This window comes from Pseudorasbora parva, chromosome 2 (genome assembly GCF_024679245.1).
Source record: "Pseudorasbora parva isolate DD20220531a chromosome 2, ASM2467924v1, whole genome shotgun sequence".
Taxonomy (NCBI): Eukaryota; Metazoa; Chordata; class Actinopteri; order Cypriniformes; family Gobionidae; genus Pseudorasbora; species Pseudorasbora parva.
This window is the reverse complement of record NC_090173.1, coordinates 4,690,428-4,712,927: the sequence shown is the minus strand read 5'-3', so window position 1 is coordinate 4,712,927 and position 22,500 is coordinate 4,690,428. Positions and strand designations below refer to the sequence as shown.

General features: G+C 42.8%; 2 protein-coding genes across 2 annotated transcripts in view; one reads left to right on the top strand and one right to left on the bottom strand.

Annotated features, from left to right (window-relative positions):
* LOC137090647 (uncharacterized) overlaps positions 1-22,500 on the bottom strand; it is a 188,509-nt gene that overhangs the window by 149,206 nt on the left and 16,803 nt on the right. The window lies entirely within an intron of this gene.
* ccdc134 (coiled-coil domain containing 134) overlaps positions 20,064-22,500 on the top strand; it is a 21,521-nt gene continuing 19,084 nt past the window's right edge. The window contains exons 1-3 of the transcript XR_010907949.1: positions 20,064-20,182; positions 22,273-22,383; positions 22,484-22,500. The exon at positions 22,484-22,500 is cut by the window's right edge and continues 141 nt beyond it. The gene's annotated coding sequence lies outside the window, so the exon portion shown is untranslated. The remainder of the gene's footprint in view (positions 20,183-22,272; positions 22,384-22,483) is intronic.

Below are 22,500 nucleotides of genomic sequence, written 5' to 3'. Positions count from 1 at the left end.
AGCAATACCTGAGTTTAAAGGGTTAAATCAAGCAGAGATAGCTCTCTAATGTATTAATTGCAGGTCATTATTGAATAGTGATTACGTTACACACACACTGACTCAGGTCCCCTGTTAGATAGTAAATCACGACGCCTGTGTGTTTCTCTCCTCAACCCCCACAACCCCCCACTCACAATTTACATTTCAATAAAGGAGACTTGAAAAACCAGTTTGTGAACCACAGGCCAATAGAGCTCAAACTACCAATGTGGCAGAACCCTTCTCAAATAAACTAGAGAAGATGCTGGGATTTGACCTGCCAAATTAAACTAAATTACAGTTTTTACAATCGCTAGGCCACGTTTCTCAATACTTTGGTCATTTTCAAAACTTGTTCTCCAAACCAACTTTCTGCTTCACAGCAGTTATTTCACATTCAAAATCCACAAAAACTAACAAAACACTTAATTCATGTCTCAAATCAAGTGCCAATGATCCACAGTTTAGCTTGCACAGACTGAAGTTGTGATCACTGTGAAGAGTTTTGAAAAAGTGACCAACATTTGTTTGACAAATTTGAGAGTGCCAGAGACTTTAACTAAGGAGAATATTCTGAGCACACTGTGTGATGTTATTGAGATCTTTTATGAAACTTTTTAGAGGTGATAAAAGTGAGAGTTCCAGAGTATCCAGCTGAAGAGAAGAGTCTGAGCACAGCGTGTGATACTGTTGAGATCCCTTCTGAAACTTTAGAGGAGACACATATGAGCAATCCAGTCTCTCTAGCCAAGGAGACAAATCAGAGCATAGTATGTGATGTTGTTGAGATCTCTTATGAAACTTTAGTGGAGATAAACATGAGAGAATGTCATTTTTTGTCTCAGGATAAACATGTGAGAAGCAGGAGACTTAGCCGTATGTCTCAATTTGATGTTCACTTGATCTCATTTCTGTCTAGGAGAAAGATGTGAGTTGAGAAGGAGATCTCAGGTTTGATTTTCCTTTCCTCTAGGTTGGCCTTTGGTTCACAAACTGGGTTTTTAGGGCCCTATAAAATCCGTTTTATTTTTTCCCAAATTCCGTTTTTTCCGTTTTAATTTTTGCAGATTCCTTTTTTTCCGTTAAAATGTTTGGTAATTCAGTTTTTTTACCCTTTACTGTAATTTTGGTGAAAAAAGAGTTTGCTTTTAATGTTAATATAATACAACATAAAACAAAAAATCGGAATGACCTTAAATTTATCGAGGTAACAAGCATCACATTTACTTTTTAGGACAAATATGATATTTGACATAACACTGCACTTCAAATACTTCAAATATTAATGGTTATTAGCTTTAAACTTTCCGGTAAAATAAATTATAATAGTTTATATAAGTTAAAATGAAAGTGCTCCATTAGCTTTTTCTTTCAAGTAATTTTTTTTTTAAAAGAACTAAAAAAAAAATCATAAGAATCATATTTTACAGTACTCTTAAGTACTATTAAGTAAAACATTTAAATTTGAAAATTAACATTAAAAAAAACATTGCACCATGAAATCATGTAGTGAATTGTTCTGTGTGTTTAACAATCACCATAATGATATCCAGAGCTGTGAAAAATAAAAATACACGAAAACACAACACTGCCTGAAGTTTTTTTCCCCAACTTCAAAGGCCCCTTTAAATGATTAAAACTAGATGCTTAATTTTAACTTTAAGGTTACTTATCATGTAAACTACCCATATAGAGCATGTTAAATGCATGTTTGGAACAGACTAACAGAGGGGAAAACGGTCGCATTTGCAGCAGATATGCATTGCTGCCTAATGTGTCCATTATAAATCAAAGCACGAGATGACGGGGGTCGAGCAGAACACCGGAAAATCTGACAGAATGGACAATATTTGTCTGTCTGTGCAATACACGAGCGCGGCTCACGCTCTCCATACGGAAAGCTTCTGCGCCGCCTACGCGTGCAGTGTGAAACCGCCGTTAGCGTCGAGTTTCTTAACTTTTTCGCTGCCGAAAGCAGAGCCGTGGAGACCAACTTCGCCATACTTTCATTGTTTTGAAGGGCGAGCTGAAATGACGGGAGGGGTTGTGTCGCGAAGATTTGCTTCCCCCGGTCTGCACTTTCCTCAGACGTACGTTCTCCACCCACACGACACAGAATTTCATTACAAATATGTAAAATTCCGGGGAAATCTGCGTTAACACCAGATTCCGCGTTTATATGCAGATTCCGCGTTAATATGCCAATTCCGCGATTCCGTCCGCGATTCCGTGATCGCGGAAATTATAGGGCCCTAGGTTTTCAAGTCTTCCCTTATTTATTATTATTAAAATGTAAATTGTGTGGGGGGTTGTGTGGATCTACTGTGTTTGTGGGCCCAGTTTACAGCAGTTAGTTCACCTACAAATGAAAATTAGCCCATGATTTACTCACCCTCAAGTCATCCCAAGTGTATATGACATTCTTTTTTCAAATGAATAAAATCTGAGTTATTTAAATTTATATTAAAAAAGTCCTGGCTCTTCCCAGCTTTAAAATGCCGGTGCCTTGTCGGTCCATAAAAGTGCATCTAACCATCATATAACTGATCCACACAGTAACTGATCCATAGACTAAAATACTAGCTTTCGGTTTTCAGTGCCACACGAATCACATTGCGCTTAAAGGACAACTCCGGTGAGAAATGACCCTAGGGGTAATTAACAGATGGTTATCGAGTAGATCGTTCTCTGGGATGCGGTTTCATGAAAATCGAATTTAAAGAGTTTTATCTCGAAACACAGATTAGCTTATAATGTTTGTCTATGGGTCATGGAATAAGTGAAATTAAATCGCTAGTTAATACCACTAACAAGGCAGCATAATGAGGGTCCCTACATGCAAACCGAAGCATTGAGAACTTGTTAGAGTACAAACGGTTTAATAAGAAGATACTTTCTAAAGACAGTACATTACACGTTTACAGACTGCAGCCATCTTGGAAAACAGTCTCGACTAGTCGAGCCACGAACGTTGTGCTAAGTGAGCTGGTCGATAGGAATTAAGTTTGTGAAATCTAATTACATGGACTTTTTTTTCTTTTTTTTTCTCTACTGCGTTCAGTGCTTTCTTCCGGAAACAATGGCCCATATGAGATTCCAAGTCACAGTTCATCACTTAGCACAGCGTTCGTCACTCAAATCTGTTTTTAGAGATACAACTCTTTACACTTGATTTCCATGAAAACGCATCCCAGAGAACGATCTACTCGGTAACCATCTGTTAATTACCCCTATAGGGTCATTTCTCACCGGAGTTGTCCTTTAAAGAGTAACCCTTCTTCACCCATGAATCCTTGACGTATGTGCACTGACAAACACTGAAGAGAGAAGATAGAGCTAAACAAAACTTAGCGTCAGGGGTTACTCTTTTCATAATAACACTAAAACACAATTTCTTTCAATAAACATAGTTAGTTTAGTCTATAAAGTTTAAAATATGGACATTGTTCTTACACAAACGTGCCACTTTGCTTCAGAAGGCTCTTCATTACTCACATGCTATATGGGTGAACACCTGAAGCACACGCCCCAAAAGCTGGATCTCTGACAGTCCACGAATGCTAAACTAAAATGCTAAAATTAATACAAAATTATTTTTAAAAAAATAGGAAGTATCCCAGTAAACATAGTTGCTTATGTCATAGTAGGTTCAGTTAAGTGAACATACACTTTGAGAAAAAGTAACTTTAAAATTATTAACTTATAAAAAAAATATATATATATATATATATATATATATATTTTATTTTTTTATTTTTTTACAGTGAGGACAATACAGTGTTATATTACAACTACTGACAGACCGTCCTGAAAAGCACTGTTTATTTCATGTGTATCATATCTTTTGTATTTATTTGTGCTTTCACTTGTAATGTGTTTGGGCTAGTGGTTTAGATGTGCTCTTGAAATTGGAATAGAGAATAGTGTGTGTTGAGTTTGCTGCTCAACCCCCCACCAGTAATTTACATTTCAATGCATGAAGACTCTCACAGGTGAGACACAGAACCTCACTACTGTTACCTGTGTCCTAGACCAAATACACTGCCAAAAATAAATTGAAATTACATGATGAAATGAAATTACAATCGCTAGGACATATTTCCCAATATTTAGGAGAACTGAGTGAGGAGTTTATAACTTTGCTAACCAACTTTCAGCTTCACAGCAGTTAATTTTACTTTTACAAATCAACTCATTCTTCCAGAGCACTAGCAGCGCAGGTTTACATCAACACTAACATCAGGAACATTATACAATTAAAATGTCTTTACAAAACTAGAATGACACTCTCTGCTGCTTATAATTCACTGCATACTTACAGTACAGTACAACATTATTCCTAAGTTTCCTCTTTTGAATGGATGGTAATGGCCTAACACTTGTGTTGGTGTTCAGTTTCATCAAAGTTGCTTTGATAGTGTTTGATTTTTTTAGCAGGATAAATTGCATTACAATATTACTGTATACATGTTGTAAATTGCTGTCTCATTCAGTTTTGTATTATGTTATTGTTTTGTCCATAAGTTTAACACTTTTGAAAACAGCATGTAAGGATGTGCAAATTGGCCTGTAGAACAAAGATTTGATTGTGTTTGTGTCAAAGTGAGAAAAGATTTCAGGTAAATTGAAAGATGTTGCCATTGAATGCATTTTTTGCTAAAGCAATGTTGATCCACAGTTAAGCTGTGATATAAAATGTTCTTTTACAAAACATTTCTCAATAATAAACACACTTTTTCAACTTTTTCAACTCTTCACACAGTGATCACAACTTCAGTCTGTGCAAGCTAAACTGTGGATCATCGGCACTTGATTTGAGACATGAATGAAGTGTTTTGTTAGTTTTTGTGGATTTTGAATGTGAAATAACTGCTGTGAAGCAGAAAGTTGGTTTGGAGAACTGTGTGAAGGATTTTGAAAATGACCAAAGTATTGAGAAATGTGGCCTAGCGATTGTAAAAACTGTAATTTAGTTTAATTTGGCAGGGCAAATCCCAGCATCTTCTCTAGTTTATTTGAGAAGGGTTCTGCCACACTGGTAGTTTGAGCTCTATTGGCCTGTGGTTCACAAACTGGTTTTTCAAGTCTCCTTTATTGAAATGTAAATTGTGAGTGGGGGGTTGTGGGGGTTGAGGAGAGAAACACACAGGCGTCGTGATTTACTATCTTACAGGGGACCTGAGTCAGTGTGTGTGTAACATATTCACTATTCAATAATGACCGGCAATTAATACATTAGAGAGCTATTTCTGCTTGATTTAACCCTTTAAACTCAGGTATTGCTGTAAAAACTCTAAATCTTTACAGTGTGTTTGTGATGATAAGAAATGTCACAGCAAACACACAGGCGTCGTGATTTACTATCTAACAGGGGACCTGAGTCAGTGTGTGTGTAACGTAATCACTATTCAATAATGACCTGCAATTAATACATTAGAGAGCTATTTCTGCTTGATTTAACACTTTAAACTCAGTTATTGCTGTAAAAACTCTAAATCTTTACAGTGTGTTTGTGATGATAAGAAATGTCACAGCCATACACAGGCGTCGTGATTTACTATCTAACAGGGGACCTGAGTCAGTGTGTGTGTAACGTAAATCACTATTCAATAATGACCTGCAATTAATACATTAGAGAGCTATTTCTGCTTGATTTAACCCTTTAAACTCAGGTATTGCTGTAAAAACTCCAAATCTTTACAGTGTGTTTGTGATGATAAGAAATGTCACAGCAAACACACAGGCGTCGTGATTTACTATCTAACAGGGGACCTGAGTCAGTGTGTGTGTAACGTAGTCACTATTCAATAATGACCTGCAATTAATACATTAGAGAGCTATTTCTGCTTGATTTAACCCTTTAAACTCAGGTATTGCTGTAAAAACTCCAAATCTTTACAGTGTGTTTGTGATTATAAGAAATGTCACAGCAAACACACAGGCGTCGTGATTTACTATCTAACAGGGGACCTGAGTGAGTGTGTGTGTAACATAATCACTATTCAATAATGACCGGCAATTAATACATTAGAGAGCTATTTCTGCTTGATTTAACCCTTTAAACTCAGGTATTGCTGTAAAAACTCCAAATCTTTACAGTGTGTTTGTGATTATAAGAAATGTCACAGCAAACACACAGGCGTCGTGATTTACTATCTAACAGGGGACCTGAGTGTCAGTGTGTGTGTGTAACGTAATCACTATTCAATAATGACCTGCAATTAATACATTAGAGAGCTATTTCTGCTTGATTTAACCCTTTAAACTCAGGTATTGCTGTAAAAACTCCAAATCTTTGCAGTGTGTTTGTGATTATAAGAAATGTCACAGCAAACACACAGGCGTCGTGATTTACTATCTAACAGGGGACCTGAGTGAGTGTGTGTGTAACATAATCACTATTCAATAATGACCGGCAATTAATACATTAGAGAGCTATCTCTGCTTGATTTAACCCTTTAAACTCAGGTATTGCTGTAAAAACTCTAAATCTTTGCAGTGTGTTTGTGATTATAAGAAATGTCACAGCAAACACACAGGCGTCGTGATTTACTATCTAACAGGGGACCTGAGTCAGTGTGTGTGTAACGTAATCACTATTCAATAATGACCTGCATTTAATACATTACAGAGCTATTTCAGCTTGATTTAACCCTTTAAACTCAGTTATTGCTGTAAAAACTCTAAATCTTTACAGTGTGTTTGTGATGATAAGAAATGTCACAGCAAACACACAGGCGTCGTGATTTACTATCTAACAGGGGACCTGAGTCAGTGTGTGTGTAACGTAATCACTATTCAATAATGACCGGCAATTAATACATTAGAGAGCTATTTCTGCTTGATTTAACCCTTTAAACTCAGGTATTGCTGTAAAAACTCTAAATCTTTACAGTGTGTTTGTGATTATAAGAAATGTCACAGCAAACACACAGGCGTCGTGATTTACTATCTAACAGGGGACCTGAGTCAGTGTGTGTGTGTAACGTAGTCACTATTCAATAATGACCTGCAATTAATACATTAGAGAGCTATTTCTGCTTGATTTAACCCTTTAAACTCAGGTATTGCTGTAAAAACTCCAAATCTTTACAGTGTGTTTGTGATGATAAGAAATGTCACAGCAAACACACAGGCGTCGTGATTTACTATCTAACAGGGGACCTGAGTCAGTGTGTGTGTGTAACGTAGTCACTATTCAATAATGACCTGCAATTAATACATTAGAGAGCTATTTCTGCTTGATTTAACCCTTTAAACTCAGGTATTGCTGTAAAAACTCCAAATCTTTACAGTGTGTTTGTGATGATAAGAAATGTCACAGCAAACACACAGGCGTCGTGATTTACTATCTAACAGGGGACCTGAGTCAGTGTGTGTGTGTAACGTAGTCACTATTCAATAATGACCTGCAATTAATACATTAGAGAGCTATTTCTGCTTGATTTAACCCTTTAAACTCAGGTATTGCTGTAAAAACTCTAAATCTTTACAGTGTGTTTGTGATGATAAGAAATGTCACAGCAAACACACAGGCGTCGTGATTTACTATCTAACAGGGGACCTGAGTGTCAGTGTGTGTGTGTAACGTAATCACTATTCAATAATGACCTGTAATATTCAATAATGTAAATACATTGGTGTACCTGACAATAATCTTAAATGAGAGATGTGGACTGATCATATACTGTAATTATGAAGACACAACAGAGAATGAATTTCTTAAAGAAATGACTTTTCTGTAATGTATTAGGTATTATGTCTAAGGTATATTGTGTGTGTGTGTGCCTATTGTGATACCAGATGCCTGTGTAAACAAGTTAACTTATTTTAATGTGTTGACTAACATACTAAAGCACAAGAAGACTTGTGGACTAACTAAGTGTAGTGTGTTACTTGATGTTACATCTTGTAACTTTATTGCGACTGTGTAATAAATATATTTAAAAATAAATTAAAGTATTAAAGTATATTTTAGGTTACAAATAAATACTTCTCAGTACATTCAAAAGAACACAGTTATTATAAAAAGACATATTATTACTTGACACATTATATAGTCTGTACGAAGCTTAACTGTATTTATGTTATTTATTTGTAAAGACATGTAATGGTGGAGATGGCATATATATATATATATATATAAAATGAAGACAGACTTGACTGCCAGCTCACTTCACATTCACACACACAGCTCCACTGCAGACTAATGGAGGTCCCCTGTTGGATAGGTAGACATCGGTCACACACAAACACACACAGCTCCATTAGAGTCTATGGAGGTCCCCTGTTGGATAGGTAGACATCGTTCAGGTCCCCTCTTGGCATATTTAAAAAAAAAAAAAAAAATGCTTATTTGAAGTTATATTATGAATAAGGACCTTAAAAGAAAATTTTGTATGTGATTTTTGTTTCTTCAAAATGACTAGAAACACAGGTCCCCTCTTGGATAGTGTAGAGTGATAGTCCCCTCTTGGTAATATAGACGTGTATGTGTGTGTGTGTGTGTGTGTGTTGAGCAGAAGTGCAGAGGGTCCTGGAGGAGTCTCTGCCGTCTCTGTGCTGCAGTGTGTCTGACTGGCCGTCCCTTCTCACTGATATCCCACAATCCCTCAGGAGCACTCAGTACTGCCTCCTCCACCTGCTGCACCTCTCGCTGCTGCACGGAGACAGGTGTGTGTGCGTGTGTGTGTGAGTGAGTGAGAGTGTGTGTCTGTGATGGAGATGAGATGATGACGCCGTGATCATGTGACAGGTTTCTGAGTGAGTCGGCCGTGTTCTCCTGCGTTCTGCGCTTCGTCGTGTGTGTTCAGGATCAGTGTGACGACGCTCTTCCTGCGCGTGTGTTGAGTTCAGTCCTTTATCTGCTGTCTGTCAATCAACACACCAGCCCTCGTCTGGACATGGTACAACACACACACACACACACACCTCAACTCTGTGACCTTGCTCATGAAACTACCTTTCAGTTTAAATAAATTTCAAACACAATAGCGGCAAAATAACAACCATCTAAACTACATTCAAATACATTCCAGTCCCTTTGAAATGTGTGTGTGTGCAGGTGTCAGTGAGCGTCATCAGTAAAGCTCTCTCCTCCTGTCCTCCGCTCTTCTCCCGCGCTCTCCCTCTCTCCGTCCTGAGCTTCATCTTCCTGTATCCCGAGCTGTCGGAGAGTTTCGGAGGGGCGGCTCTGACGGGACGTCTCTCTCACGGGTCAGACAAGGAGCAGGAGCTGCTGGAGCTGCTTCAGACACACCCGGCAGCGCTGATGCACATGCTGGTGAAACACACACACACACACACACACACACACACGAACTGAAAATAGGACAAAAAAAACATAAAATAAAAAAAATTCTCCTTAACCTAAAGCTAACGGATAGTACCGGTAACATGATGTTCAACACTCATAACCCTGTTCAAATCTAATGTAGTGTGTGTGTGTGTTGAGGCGGTGGCGTGTGATGCCGAGACCGCAGCGTCTCGATCAGCCGTGTGTGTGCTGCGATCGGTCCTGAGTTCAGCGGACGGCATCAGCATCAGCAGGACGGCGGATCTCTCCGATCAGATCCGGTCGGCACTCATGAGCGTCCTGCAGAGACACACACACACAGGTCAGGACTCCGCGGATAACCACACACACACACACACACACAGGTCAGGACTCCGCCGATAACCGCACACACACACACACACACGCACACACACACACACAGGTCAGGACTCCGCGGTTAACTGCACACACGGTCAGCACTCAACGGATAACTGCACACACACAAATACACACACACACAGGTCAGCACTCAACGGATAACCATACACAAATACACACACACACAGGACAGGGCTCAACGGATAACTGCACAAACACACACACACACACACACACACACACACACACACACACACACACACAGGACAGGGCTCAACGGATAACTGCACACACACACACACACACAGGACAGGACTCAACAGATAATCACAAACACACACTCAGGTCAGGACTCAACAAGTGAAGTTTTATTAACTAATTTCGGGAGGAGCACTAACAGATAATTAAACAACGGAGCCGTCAGCTAATCAAACCTAATTAACAAGGGGAGCACGTCAGATAATTAAACCTAATTAAACACAGGTGGAGCATGGTAAGCTAATCAATCTGATCAACGATAGGAGGTGTACTTATACTACAGATTTACCTCCTCTCGTTGACCATTTTCATTTTGGCATGGATGGCTTCAGGCAGGTCGCCCCACCTGCACACTCACGCTGCTAGGCTAACTCTAAATGCTCAAGAAACAAGTATTTTCCTAACAAAAGTTTAAGCTATTTATAAACTCAACTCATACCGCTTCATCAGCATTCATGGTCAAAGATTTCTGCTTTTCCCTACGAAACACAATTGGCATTTTGTCTTCTAAAAATTCGAATCGATGAACAACTTCAATAATAAATGTCCTAAAAGCATGTTAATAACGTTGCGTTTTTGGAACCACGACAACAGAGTCAACCGCGAAAGCAGCACTCGGTCATCAAAGAATGCACACTGCAGAGACTTGCAACATTAAACTACAACAGTTTCTGTCTTAAGAAATAGAAAACGATCTTAAATAATGAATGTATTACTGGCACACCTCAAGCTTGCGATCGCCGTGTACTTTGCCTACGTTACTTTTAATCCACGAGAACGTACATCATGGACGCGCACGCGGTGACCGTGGCGATGAACAAATAATTATACTTCTGGGAAAGTGAATATACAGATATTTTGAGGCTACATCACTCAGATAATGACAGTGCTACAGCGTACATCACAAAAAAGACAAGCCACTAGTCGGAACCAGCTCTCCCTTGATTCAATACGTCTCAACTTGACGCCCATATGAGCTCGGTCACACAGGGACACAGTGAGTACAACCTTCTTACAAGCATTTGCGACTCAGGACATTTCCACACCTTAAAGTCCGCACCGGGGTCTGAACTGAAGCTCATGTTTTGATTCATTTTTACATGTTGGGTTAGTTTTGTTTGCTTTCACATTGCAAATTGTGCGAGTGCACTAAAGAACTTACATGACATACCGCGTCCTGCTGTAGTGATGCTGTTTACGAACGATTCATTCATTTTGTATGAATCTTTAATCCGAATCTTTTGAACAACGAGTTTTCTCAGAGAGCGATTCGTTCATTTGTTTACCGAGCACGCGCATATGTTCTGTACAGGTACTGCTTCTTGACAATCGATCGGCTCGTAAACGAACGTGCGTCTGACGTCATCGCATCGTCGTTTGGGCGAGTAACTCCCAAAAACTTAGCCAGCTGACTCTTTGCCTCACTGCCTTACGAGACATGGCTTGTAAAGCAGCGTTTTGTCAATGATTTTGGACAGTCTTCTAAGGCAGTGTAACAGTTTAATGATCTGCAGCAAACAGAGAGAGCTTTCGTGAAAACTAAGCACATCTAATTACTTCACTAGTACTACATTTATAATGACACCAGAAGTGGAAATATTGGTGGTTGCGTGTTTATAAATAAATAAATAAATTAATTAATTAATTAATAAAAAAAAAAAAAAAAAAAAAAAACACTGGAAATTCCTTTGAAATATCTTTAGAAGTTGTAGCCATTCATACAAATAAAATTCACCTAAAGAAGGCTTTCTATAAGGCTTTTAACATTACATCAACATAAAAAGGAACCTCCTGTAAATGGTCAGATAATTCAAACCATACAGAACCCTTTCGCACAAGAAACGAACCTAACCTTCGTTCAGTTTGATCCGGACAGAGACTTTGCAAACTGAAAGTCAGAATCCGGACGAAGCAAGACGAGCTGCATTTCATGAAATACAATCCAATTTGGAGCTCCTGTTTTCCTAAATATAACACAAATTTCTTACAGTAGGCTATATTGTATAGCATAATAATCATTATTTTAAGCCATCTTATATTTTGGGGAAAGAAAACGTATATCACGATTACGCAAACCTCAAAGGCCATGATTTCATTAAATAAACGTGAGCTTCACATTCAGAACCTGTGCGTTCTACAGCCTTCACAACAACAACGCCTTATTTCAGAGCAGTTCACAATCATGATTAGTTCTCGTTTATGCCAAGTAAATGCATACAATGAGAAGGTTTCTGTACTACAATTATATCGTAATTTGTTGCACACAATTGTGAGGGAGTATATGTTAATTTCCTTCATACTAGTTAAAAGGAGCATTCTACAATAATCAAGCAGTAATTTCAAAAGTCTCAGTTGGTTATACAAACATGTTTCTCCATTTGTCTGTTCAACCATTTTTTCTTCTGCCGCAGCAGTGCCGTTCCTTCAGTTCCCGCAGGAGCTGAGTTTCTCCGGCTAATTTTCTCCACAGCAGCAGCAGTGCTGTTCCCTCTGCTCCCACAGGAGCTCTGTTTCTCCGGCTTATTTTCTTCACAGCAGCAGCAGTGCTGTTCCCTCTGCTCACACGGAGCTCAGTTACTCTGGCTAAACTTTCTCCACTGCCGCAGCAGTGCTGTTTCCTCTGCTCCCTCAGGAGCTCAGTTTCTCTGGCTAATTTCACCACTGCCGCAGCAGTGCTGTTCCCTCTGCTCCCACAGGAGCTCAGTTTCTCTGGCTAATTTTCTACACTGCCGCAGCAGTGCTGTTTCCTCTGCTCCCGCAGGAGCTCAGTTTCTCTGGCTAATTTCACCACTGCCGCAGCAGTGCTGTTTCCTCTGCTCCCGCAGGAGCTCAGTTTCTCTGACTAATTTTCTCCACTGCCACAGCAGTGCTGTTTCCTCTGCTCCCGCAGGAGCTCAGTTTCTCTGGCTAACCTTTTCTCCACAGCCGCAGCAGTGCTGTTTCCTCTGCTCCCACAGGAGCTCAGTTTCTCTGGCTAATTTCACCACTGCCGCAGCAGTGCTGTTCCCTCTGCTCCCACAGGAGCTCAGTTTCTCTGACTAATTTTCTCCACTGCCGCAGCAGTGCTGTTTCCTCTGCTCCCGCAGGAGCTCAGTTTTTCTGGCTAATTTTCTCCACTGCCGCAGCAGTGCCGTTCCCTCTGCTCCCACAGGAGCTCAGTTTCTCTGACTAATTTTCTCCACTGCCGCAGCAGTGCTGTTTCCTCTGCTCCCGCAGGAGCTCAGTTTTTCTGGCTAATTTTCTCCACTGCCGCAGCAGTGCTGTTCCCTCTGCTCCCACAGGAGCTCAGTTTCTCTGGCTAATTTTCTCCACTGCCACAGCAGTGCTGTTTCCTCTGCTCACACAGGAGCTCAGTTTCTCTGGCTAATTTTCTCCACTGCCACAGCAGTGCTGTTTCCTCTGCTCCCACAGGAGCTCAGTTTCTCTGACTAATTTTCTCCACTGCCGCAGCAGTGCTGTTCCCTCTGCTCACACAGGAGCTCAGTTTCTCTGGCTAATTTTCTCCACTGCCACAGCAGTGCTGTTTCCTCTGCTCCCGCAGGAGCTCAGTTTCTCTGGCTAATTTTCTCCACTGTCGCAGCAGTGCTGTTCCCTCTGCTCCCACAGGAGCTCAGTTTCTCTGGCTAATTTTCTCCACTGCCGCAGCAGTGCTGTTCCCTCTGCTCCCACAGGAGCTCAGTTTCTCTGACTAATTTTCTCCACTGCCGCAGCAGTGCTGTTTCCTCTGCTCCCGCAGGAGCTCAGTTTTTCTGGCTAATTTTCTCCACTGCCGCAGCAGTGCTGTTCCCTCTGCTCCCACAGGAGCTCAGTTTCTCTGGCTAATTTTCTCCACTGCCACAGCAGTGCTGTTTCCTCTGCTCACACAGGAGCTCAGTTTCTCTGGCTAATTTTCTCCACTGCCACAGCAGTGCTGTTTCCTCTGCTCCCACAGGAGCTCAGTTTCTCTGACTAATTTTCTCCACTGCCGCAGCAGTGCTGTTCCCTCTGCTCACACAGGAGCTCAGTTTCTCTGGCTAATTTTCTCCACTGCCACAGCAGTGCTGTTTCCTCTGCTCCCGCAGGAGCTCAGTTTCTCTGGCTAATTTACTCCACTGTCGCAGCAGTGCTGTTCCCTCTGCTCCCGCAGGAGCTCAGTTTCTCTGGCTAATTTTCTCCACTGCCGCAGCAGTGCTGTTCCCTCTGCTCACACAGGAGCTCAGTTTCTCTGACTAATTTTCTCCACTGCCGCAGCAGTGCTGTTCCCTCTGCTCACACAGGAGCTCAGTTTCTCTGGCTAATTTTCTCCACTGCCGCAGCAGTGCTGTTCCCTCTGCTCCCACAGGAGCTCAGTTTCTCTGACTAATTTTCTCCACTGCCACAGCAGTGCTGTTCCCTCTGCTCTCACAGGAGCTCAGTTTCTCTGGCTAATTTTCACCACTGCCGCAGCAGTGCTGTTCCCTCTGCTCACACAGGAGCTCAGTTTCTCTGACTAATTTTCTCCACTGCCGCAGCAGTGCTGTTTCCTCTGCTCCCGCAGGAGCTCAGTTTTTCTGGCTAATTTTCTCCACTGCCGCAGCAGTGCTGTTCCCTCTGCTCCCACAGGAGCTCAGTTTCTCTGGCTAATTTTCTCCACTGCCACAGCAGTGCTGTTTCCTCTGCTCACACAGGAGCTCAGTTTCTCTGGCTAATTTTCTCCACTGCCACAGCAGTGCTGTTTCCTCTGCTCCCACAGGAGCTCAGTTTCTCTGACTAATTTTCTCCACTGCCGCAGCAGTGCTGTTCCCTCTGCTCACACAGGAGCTCAGTTTCTCTGGCTAATTTTCTCCACTGCCACAGCAGTGCTGTTTCCTCTGCTCCCGCAGGAGCTCAGTTTCTCTGGCTAATTTTCTCCACTGTCGCAGCAGTGCTGTTCCCTCTGCTCCCACAGGAGCTCAGTTTCTCTGGCTAATTTTCTCCACTGCCGCAGCAGTGCTGTTCCCTCTGCTCCCACAGGAGCTCAGTTTCTCTGACTAATTTTCTCCACTGCCGCAGCAGTGCTGTTTCCTCTGCTCCCGCAGGAGCTCAGTTTTTCTGGCTAATTTTCTCCACTGCCGCAGCAGTGCTGTTCCCTCTGCTCCCACAGGAGCTCAGTTTCTCTGGCTAATTTTCTCCACTGCCACAGCAGTGCTGTTTCCTCTGCTCACACAGGAGCTCAGTTTCTCTGGCTAATTTTCTCCACTGCCACAGCAGTGCTGTTTCCTCTGCTCCCACAGGAGCTCAGTTTCTCTGACTAATTTTCTCCACTGCCGCAGCAGTGCTGTTCCCTCTGCTCACACAGGAGCTCAGTTTCTCTGGCTAATTTTCTCCACTGCCACAGCAGTGCTGTTTCCTCTGCTCCCGCAGGAGCTCAGTTTCTCTGGCTAATTTACTCCACTGTCGCAGCAGTGCTGTTCCCTCTGCTCCCGCAGGAGCTCAGTTTCTCTGGCTAATTTTCTCCACTGCCGCAGCAGTGCTGTTCCCTCTGCTCACACAGGAGCTCAGTTTCTCTGACTAATTTTCTCCACTGCCGCAGCAGTGCTGTTCCCTCTGCTCACACAGGAGCTCAGTTTCTCTGGCTAATTTTCTCCACTGCCGCAGCAGTGCTGTTCCCTCTGCTCCCACAGGAGCTCAGTTTCTCTGACTAATTTTCTCCACTGCCGCAGCAGTGCTGTTCCCTCTGCTCCCACAGGAGCTCAGTTTCTCTGACTAATTTTCTCCACTGCCGCAGCAGTGCTGTTCCCTCTGCTCACACAGGAGCTCAGTTTCTCTGGCTAATTTTCTCCACTGCCACAGCAGTGCTGTTTCCTCTGCTCCCGCAGGAGCTCAGTTTCTCTGACTAATTTTCTCCACTGCCACAGCAGTGCTGTTTCCTCTGCTCCCGCAGGAGCTCAGTTTCTCTGGCTAACCTTTTCTCCACAGCCGCAGCAGTGCTGTTTCCTCTGCTCCCGCAGGAGCTCAGTTTCTCTGGCTAATTTCACCACTGCCGCAGCAGTGCTGTTCCCTCTGCTCCCACAGGAGCTCAGTTTCTCTGGCTAATTTTCTACACTGCCGCAGCAGTGCTGTTTCCTCTGCTCCCGCAGGAGCTCAGTTTCTCTGGCTAATTTCACCACTGCCGCAGCAGTGCTGTTTCCTCTGCTCCCGCAGGAGCTCAGTTTCTCTGGCTAATTTTCACCACTACCACAGCAGTGCTGTTTCCTCTGCTCCCGCAGGAGCTCAGTTTCTCTGGCTAATTTCACCACTGCCGCAGCAGTGCTGTTTCCTCTGCTCCCGCAGGAGCTCAGTTTCTCTAGCTAATTTTCACCACTACCACAGCAGTGCTGTTTCCTCTGCTCCCGCAGGAGCTCAGTTTCTCTGGCTAATTTCACCACTGCCGCAGCAGTGCTGTTTCCTCTGCTCCCACAGGAGCTCAGTTTCTCTGGCTAATTTTCTACACTGCCGCAGCAGTGCTGTTCCCTCTGCTCCCGCAGGAGCTCAGTTTCTCTGGCTAATTTTCTCCACTGCCGCAGCAGTGCTGTTCCCTCTGCTCACACAGGAGCTCAGTTTCTCTGGCTAATTTTCTCCACTGCCACAGCAGTGCTGTTTCCTCTGCTCCCGCAGGAGTTCAGTTTCTCTGACTAATTTTCTCCACTGCCGCAGCAGTGCTGTTCCCTCTGCTCCCACAGGAGCTCAGTTTCTCTGGCTAATTTTCTCCACTGCCGCAGCAGTGCTGTTCCCTCTGCTCACACAGGAGCTCAGTTTCTCTGGCTAATTTTCTCCACTGCCACAGCAGTGCTGTTTCCTCTGCTCCCGCAGGAGCTCAGTTTCTCTGACTAATTTTCTCCACTGCCGCAGCAGTGCTGTTTCCTCTGCTCCCGCAGGAGCTCAGTTTCTCTGACTAATTTTCACCACTGCCACAGCAGTGCTGTTTCCTCTGCTCCCGCAGGAGCTCAGTTTCTCTGGCTAATTTTCTCCCTTATCCATCTGGCGAGGCTCCCCCATTGGAAGCAATGAGTCTTAATCTCCCATCGGATGCCGTCAGAGCCTCTGTCACTACCCATCTTTTCTTTTTCCGTCTGGTGAAGCTTCCCTTTCCGATTGCAGTGAGCATTGATCTCCCATCGAATGCTGTGAAAGCTCTCCTGGCGTGTGTTTCCCCATCTCTTTCTCCGTACCGTCGGCCGATAGTACCCACTCATCTGATGCCAGGAAACTGCTCCTGGCGGAAGCGGGGTGGGCCCCCTCGGTCAGTCTTTTTTTTTTTTAATTTCGACGCCCCATTTACCAATTTGGTAGGGCTCACTCATCTGACGCTGTGATTCTAATCTCCCGTCAGATGCGGCTTGAGCCCCCGATCGACGGTTTTCAAACTTCGCGCATGTTGAATCTCGTCGTGCGCTCTTTCTCCGGACGGTAAGGTTTTTCGTTTGTTGCAGTGAGCCGGGCCCCCCTCAGACATTGCAAGAGCTTTCCCGATTGGTCATCTTAATTTGAGGAAGCTCCTCATTTATCGGCCATTAGGGTTAGTTTCTCGTCTGTTGCAGTGAGCCCGGCCCCCCTCAGACGTTGCAAGAACCTTCCCGATCGGTCTTTCCAATTTGAGGATGCTCCTCATTTATTGGTCGGTGGGGGTTTGTTTCTCGTCTGTTGCAGTGAGCCGGGCACCCCTCAGACATTGCAAGAGCCTTCCCGATCGGTCACTCTAATTTGAGGATGCTCCTCATTTATCGGCCGTTAGGGTTTGTTTCTCGTCTGTTGCAGTGAGCTCGGCCCCCCTCAGACGTTGCAAGAACCTCCCCGATCAGTCTGTCAAATTCAAGGTTGCTCCTCATTTATTGGCCGGCAGGGTTTTTCTCGTCTGTTGCAGTGAGCCAGGCCCCCCTCAGACGTTGCAAGAGCCTTCCTAATCGGTCCTTCTGATTTGAGGATGCTCCTGTGGCCGCATATCTAATAAAAAAACAACATTTAGTTTAGTTTAGTTTATTATAACGTGGACAGTCCCTTTTTTTAAAAAAGAGCAGGCTTAGCCTCTACGGCTAATTTCCAGCTGTAGTCCCCGGCCTGTTGTTAATAGGCATACATCTATGGCGTTATTTCCCTGTCAAAGGTCGAGAGCTCATTATTGTAGCGTGAAAGTACATTGATATAATGCGCGAGCGCAAATCTTCCTGCTCAGAGAATATTCTTCCAAGAGCAGCGTATCTGAGAGCGCACGCAGAGTTCTCGCGCGCGAGCAGGGAGATTCGCGCTCGCACATTACATTCCGCGCGCGAGCAGAGAGAGATTTGCGCTCACGCATTATATTAATGTACTTTCGCGCTCCAATAATGCGCTCTCGACATTTGACAGGGAAATAATGCCATATACATCTGGTAAAATAAATTACAATTATATTTACAACAGGGCTAAACAAGAACACACACTTGAGCCAAGCACAAACAAACAAGCATCAATTGCAAATACATAAAAGCAGTTCATGCATTAAAATATATTACATTGTGTGTGTTTTTTTTTTTCAAAACTCGAGCATAAACATTATTCTCTCAAAAATACAAGCATGTATATATATGTTGCTCACTTATTAAGGTAGCACATTTTCTTGACCGACCACCGAGCCTCATTAGCTGAAACCGGTTAAGCGATTAGTTTAAAATATGCTGCGCTCTTTGAGCTGCGAGCCGGGCCTGCAATTTCGCCACTCTGTCGCATCTCTCTCTTCCGCTCTCTCTCTCACACACACACACACACTGTCCCGGTGCCGCCGCCTCCCTTCCACTCGCGTCACTTTTTTAAAATCCCCCACAGCGCAAAACACGAGTCCCGCAAACGCGGCGCCGAGGAGCTTGTTTGTAATCCGAGGACCATGGCTCCTTAGTTTCGAAATGGTTTGGGCAAGGTGATCGCGTTGAAAATAAAGGCGTTTGTCGAGCGTTAGAAGCTCATCTGAATCATTGCCGCGGCTCGTTTAAGAAAATGACAGCTCCGAAGAGACGCCGCTTTAGTTCGAGGTAGTGCTAACAATAATAAAGATGATGATCAACACCTTATGTGTTTCCACTGAAATGTAGATGTAATATATTCCCAAATGTAAGCCCATCTTATGCGGACTGACGCTTCATCCTGTCGTCTGCCCCTGGCTCTAACCTCGAGTGTTTACTTTTGGCAAACCTTGTGAGCGCTCAAACCCAAACGCCGTGACCTCGTGCCAAAAGTTTTTATTGGTTTATTAAGTACAAACAGGCGAGTTATGAAACATTGAGTGTGAGGGATTTGTTCACTTCACACAAAAAGCTTTCAGAATGAGATGCTAACTGTAGTAGCGTTTAATCCACTGTCTATAATAGCCTAATTTAGAGATCACTTCATTTTATCGAGAACTCTGATCGGTTAACATTGATACGGTCAACCATCGGTCAAACGGTCATCGGTTAACATCTCTAGTGCGATTACACTTTACCATGAATGTGTTTATAAGCAACTGAAAAAGCACAAATGTCAGAGCATGTCTTCTAAAGGGCCCCAAAACAGCTCAGACTCCTAAGTGTGTCACACACACACACACACACACACACACACACACACACACACAGGTCAGCACTCAATGTCACATGCTCAACATTATAAACACTTCCTTATTATCGCAGGGCTCCAGACTGTGACTAAATGGTGGCATTTGTGTGACCTTTTTTCCTGCTGGTGCGGCTGAATTTGGTTAGACTGGTGCCTAACTAATGAGAGCTGCCATTTCTGTTACATATGAGAGACATTAAACGTGACAACATACATATAACATACCAAACGTATACAATTCATCCATTCATTCAGAAACATACATCATCATCCCTTGATGATCGTACAGGAAGTAGGTTGTGAAATAATAATATTTATTATTTAACACTTTTGTTCTTCATGAAATAATAAAATACCGGTTCGGGGTTCCTCTTTCGGCATTACTGAGACCTTCGGCCGTAAAGATGGCGGCGCAAAGCTACAGTGACGTCATGTGACCCGAACAAATAGGACATTAATAAAAGAAATCAGAACGTGTGAATGAAGAAAGGTCATGATGTGTTCAGACGGCGTGGCGGTGCTGCTGGATGTGCTGTCGGTGATTCAGAGCCATTCGTCCTCTCAGATGAACCACACTGACCTCAAACTGCTCTACCACGGTAAGATCACGTGTGTGTGTGTGTGTGTGAGAGAGTGTGCTGTTTGTGATTCAGAGCCATTCGTCCTCTCAGATGAACCACACTGACCTCAAACTGCTCTACCACGGTAAGATCACGTGTGTGTGTGTGTGTGTGTCATGTGTATCACTCATACGTGTGTGTGTGTGTCATCAGGGCTCGACATTAACGCTTGTCCGGGACAAGTGGGTTTTTTGAAGGGACAAGTAAAAGAGGATTTTACTTGCCCAACAGACAACAAAAAATAATGGATAATAATGTATGATTAACTGACGATAATAAGGTGGCGCTGTTGACGCTCGTGCAGCCTCTTGAGGAGAAATTACAACACTAGAGCGTTTAAGCCGTTTCCTGAATACCATCACGACTGAAAAGGACACTGATTTCATATGACAGTTTCATAAACAATTAATTAACATTTACTTAACGTCACTTACATTTTAGATGCAATATTGAGTGTTTTGTTCTACTTTAGCAGTGAAAGTCGTTCATTTGCAAACCATAACGCTTCTCACAGCAACACGCGTGTTACTGAACGATTCAGTGTTTGAATGAATCGTTTGAATGAACGACTCAATGACTCACTCATTAAGACGGTCACCTGCTGCCACCTACTGGAGGTTTAGTTTCATGTTTAAACATTTCTTTCCAACATCTCTTATGTGTCTATTCAAAAACTACAAATCTCAAAACATTATTTAATGCAGTTGTAATTTTTCAGTGTAGATTATTTAATTTTATTGTTAACAGCCCTTATAGTGTTTTATTTTAATTTAATGTATTGATCAAATTTAACAATATAAAATTAAACCTGAAGCAGAGCCTATATTTAATAAGATTAGGGGGAAATGCCCTTTATAAAAGGTAAAAATATCACAAATTTGAAATTATATATATATATATATATATCACAAATATGCAGATTTAAATATGTCAAAGGTGATTGAACATTGGTAGGAATATTTCTTCTGAAAAAAGTTATATTTACAACACACAAAAATTAAATAGAAATCAAACTTTTTTCCAGACAAGCAAATTTTTTACTCAGACAAGTGAGTTAACGAAGGACAAGCATATGAACATGCTTAATGTCAAGCCCTGGTGTGTGTGTGTGTGTGTGTTTGTCATGATCATGTGTATCACTCATACGTGTGTGTGTGTGTGTGTGTGTGTGTGTGTGTGTGTGTGTGTTTGTCATGATCATGTGTATCACTCATACGTGTGTGTGTGTGTGTGTGTGTGTGTTTGTCATGATCATGTGTATCACTCATACGTGTGTGTGTGTGTGTGTGTGTGTGTGTGTGTGTGTGTGTTTGTCATGATCATGTGTATCACTCATACGTGTGTGTGTGTGTGTGTGTGTGTGTGTGTGTGTGTGTTTGTTATGATCATGTGTATCACTCATACGTGTGTGTGTGTGTGTGTGTGTGTGTGTTTGTCACGATCATGTGTATCACTCATACGTGTGTGTGTGTGTGTGTGTGTGTTTGTCATGATCTTGTGTATCACTCATACGTGTGTGTGTGTGTGTGTGTGTGTTTGTCATGATCATGTGTATCACTCATACGTGTGTGTGTGTGTGTGTGTGTGTGTGTGTGTTTGTCATGTTCATGTGTATCACTCATACGTGTGTGTGTGTGTGTGTGTGTGTTTGTCATGATCATGTGTATCACTCATACGTGTGTGTGTGTGTGTTTGTCATGATCATGTGTATCACTCATACGTGTGTGTGTGTGTGTGTGTGTGTGTTTGTCATGATCATGTGTATCACTCATACGTGTGTGTGTGTGTGTGTGTGTGTGTTTGTCATGATCATGTGTATCACTCATACGTGTGTGTGTGTGTGTGTGTTTGTCATGATCATGTGTATCACTCATACGTGTGTGTGTGTGTGTGTGTGTGTGTGTTTGTCATGATCATGTGTATCACTCATACGTGTGTGTGTGTGTGTGTTTGTCATGATCATGTGTATCACTCATACGTGTGTGTGTGTGTGTGTGTGTGTGTGTGTTTGTCATGATCATGTGTATCACTCATACGTGTGTGTGTGTGTGTGTTTGTCATGATCATGTGTATCACTCATACCTGTGTGTGTGTCATGATCGTGTGTATCACTCGTGTGTTTGTTTGTGCTGTAATGATCGTGTGTATCACTCGTGTGTGTGTGTGTGTTTGTAGTCAGTAATCTGGTGGGTAAGATGGACTCCGGTGACTCTGAGCTGCTGCTGTCTGTCTTCAACTGTCTGTACTGCTTCCTGTGTGTGTGTCCGCCGCACGCCACCGACAGAGGTCACACAAACACACACACACACACACACACACACACACACACACTGATGTTCAGAGGCATGACCTGACCTGTGTGTGTGTGTGTGTGTGTGTGTTTCAGCGGCGTCTCTGCTGCTG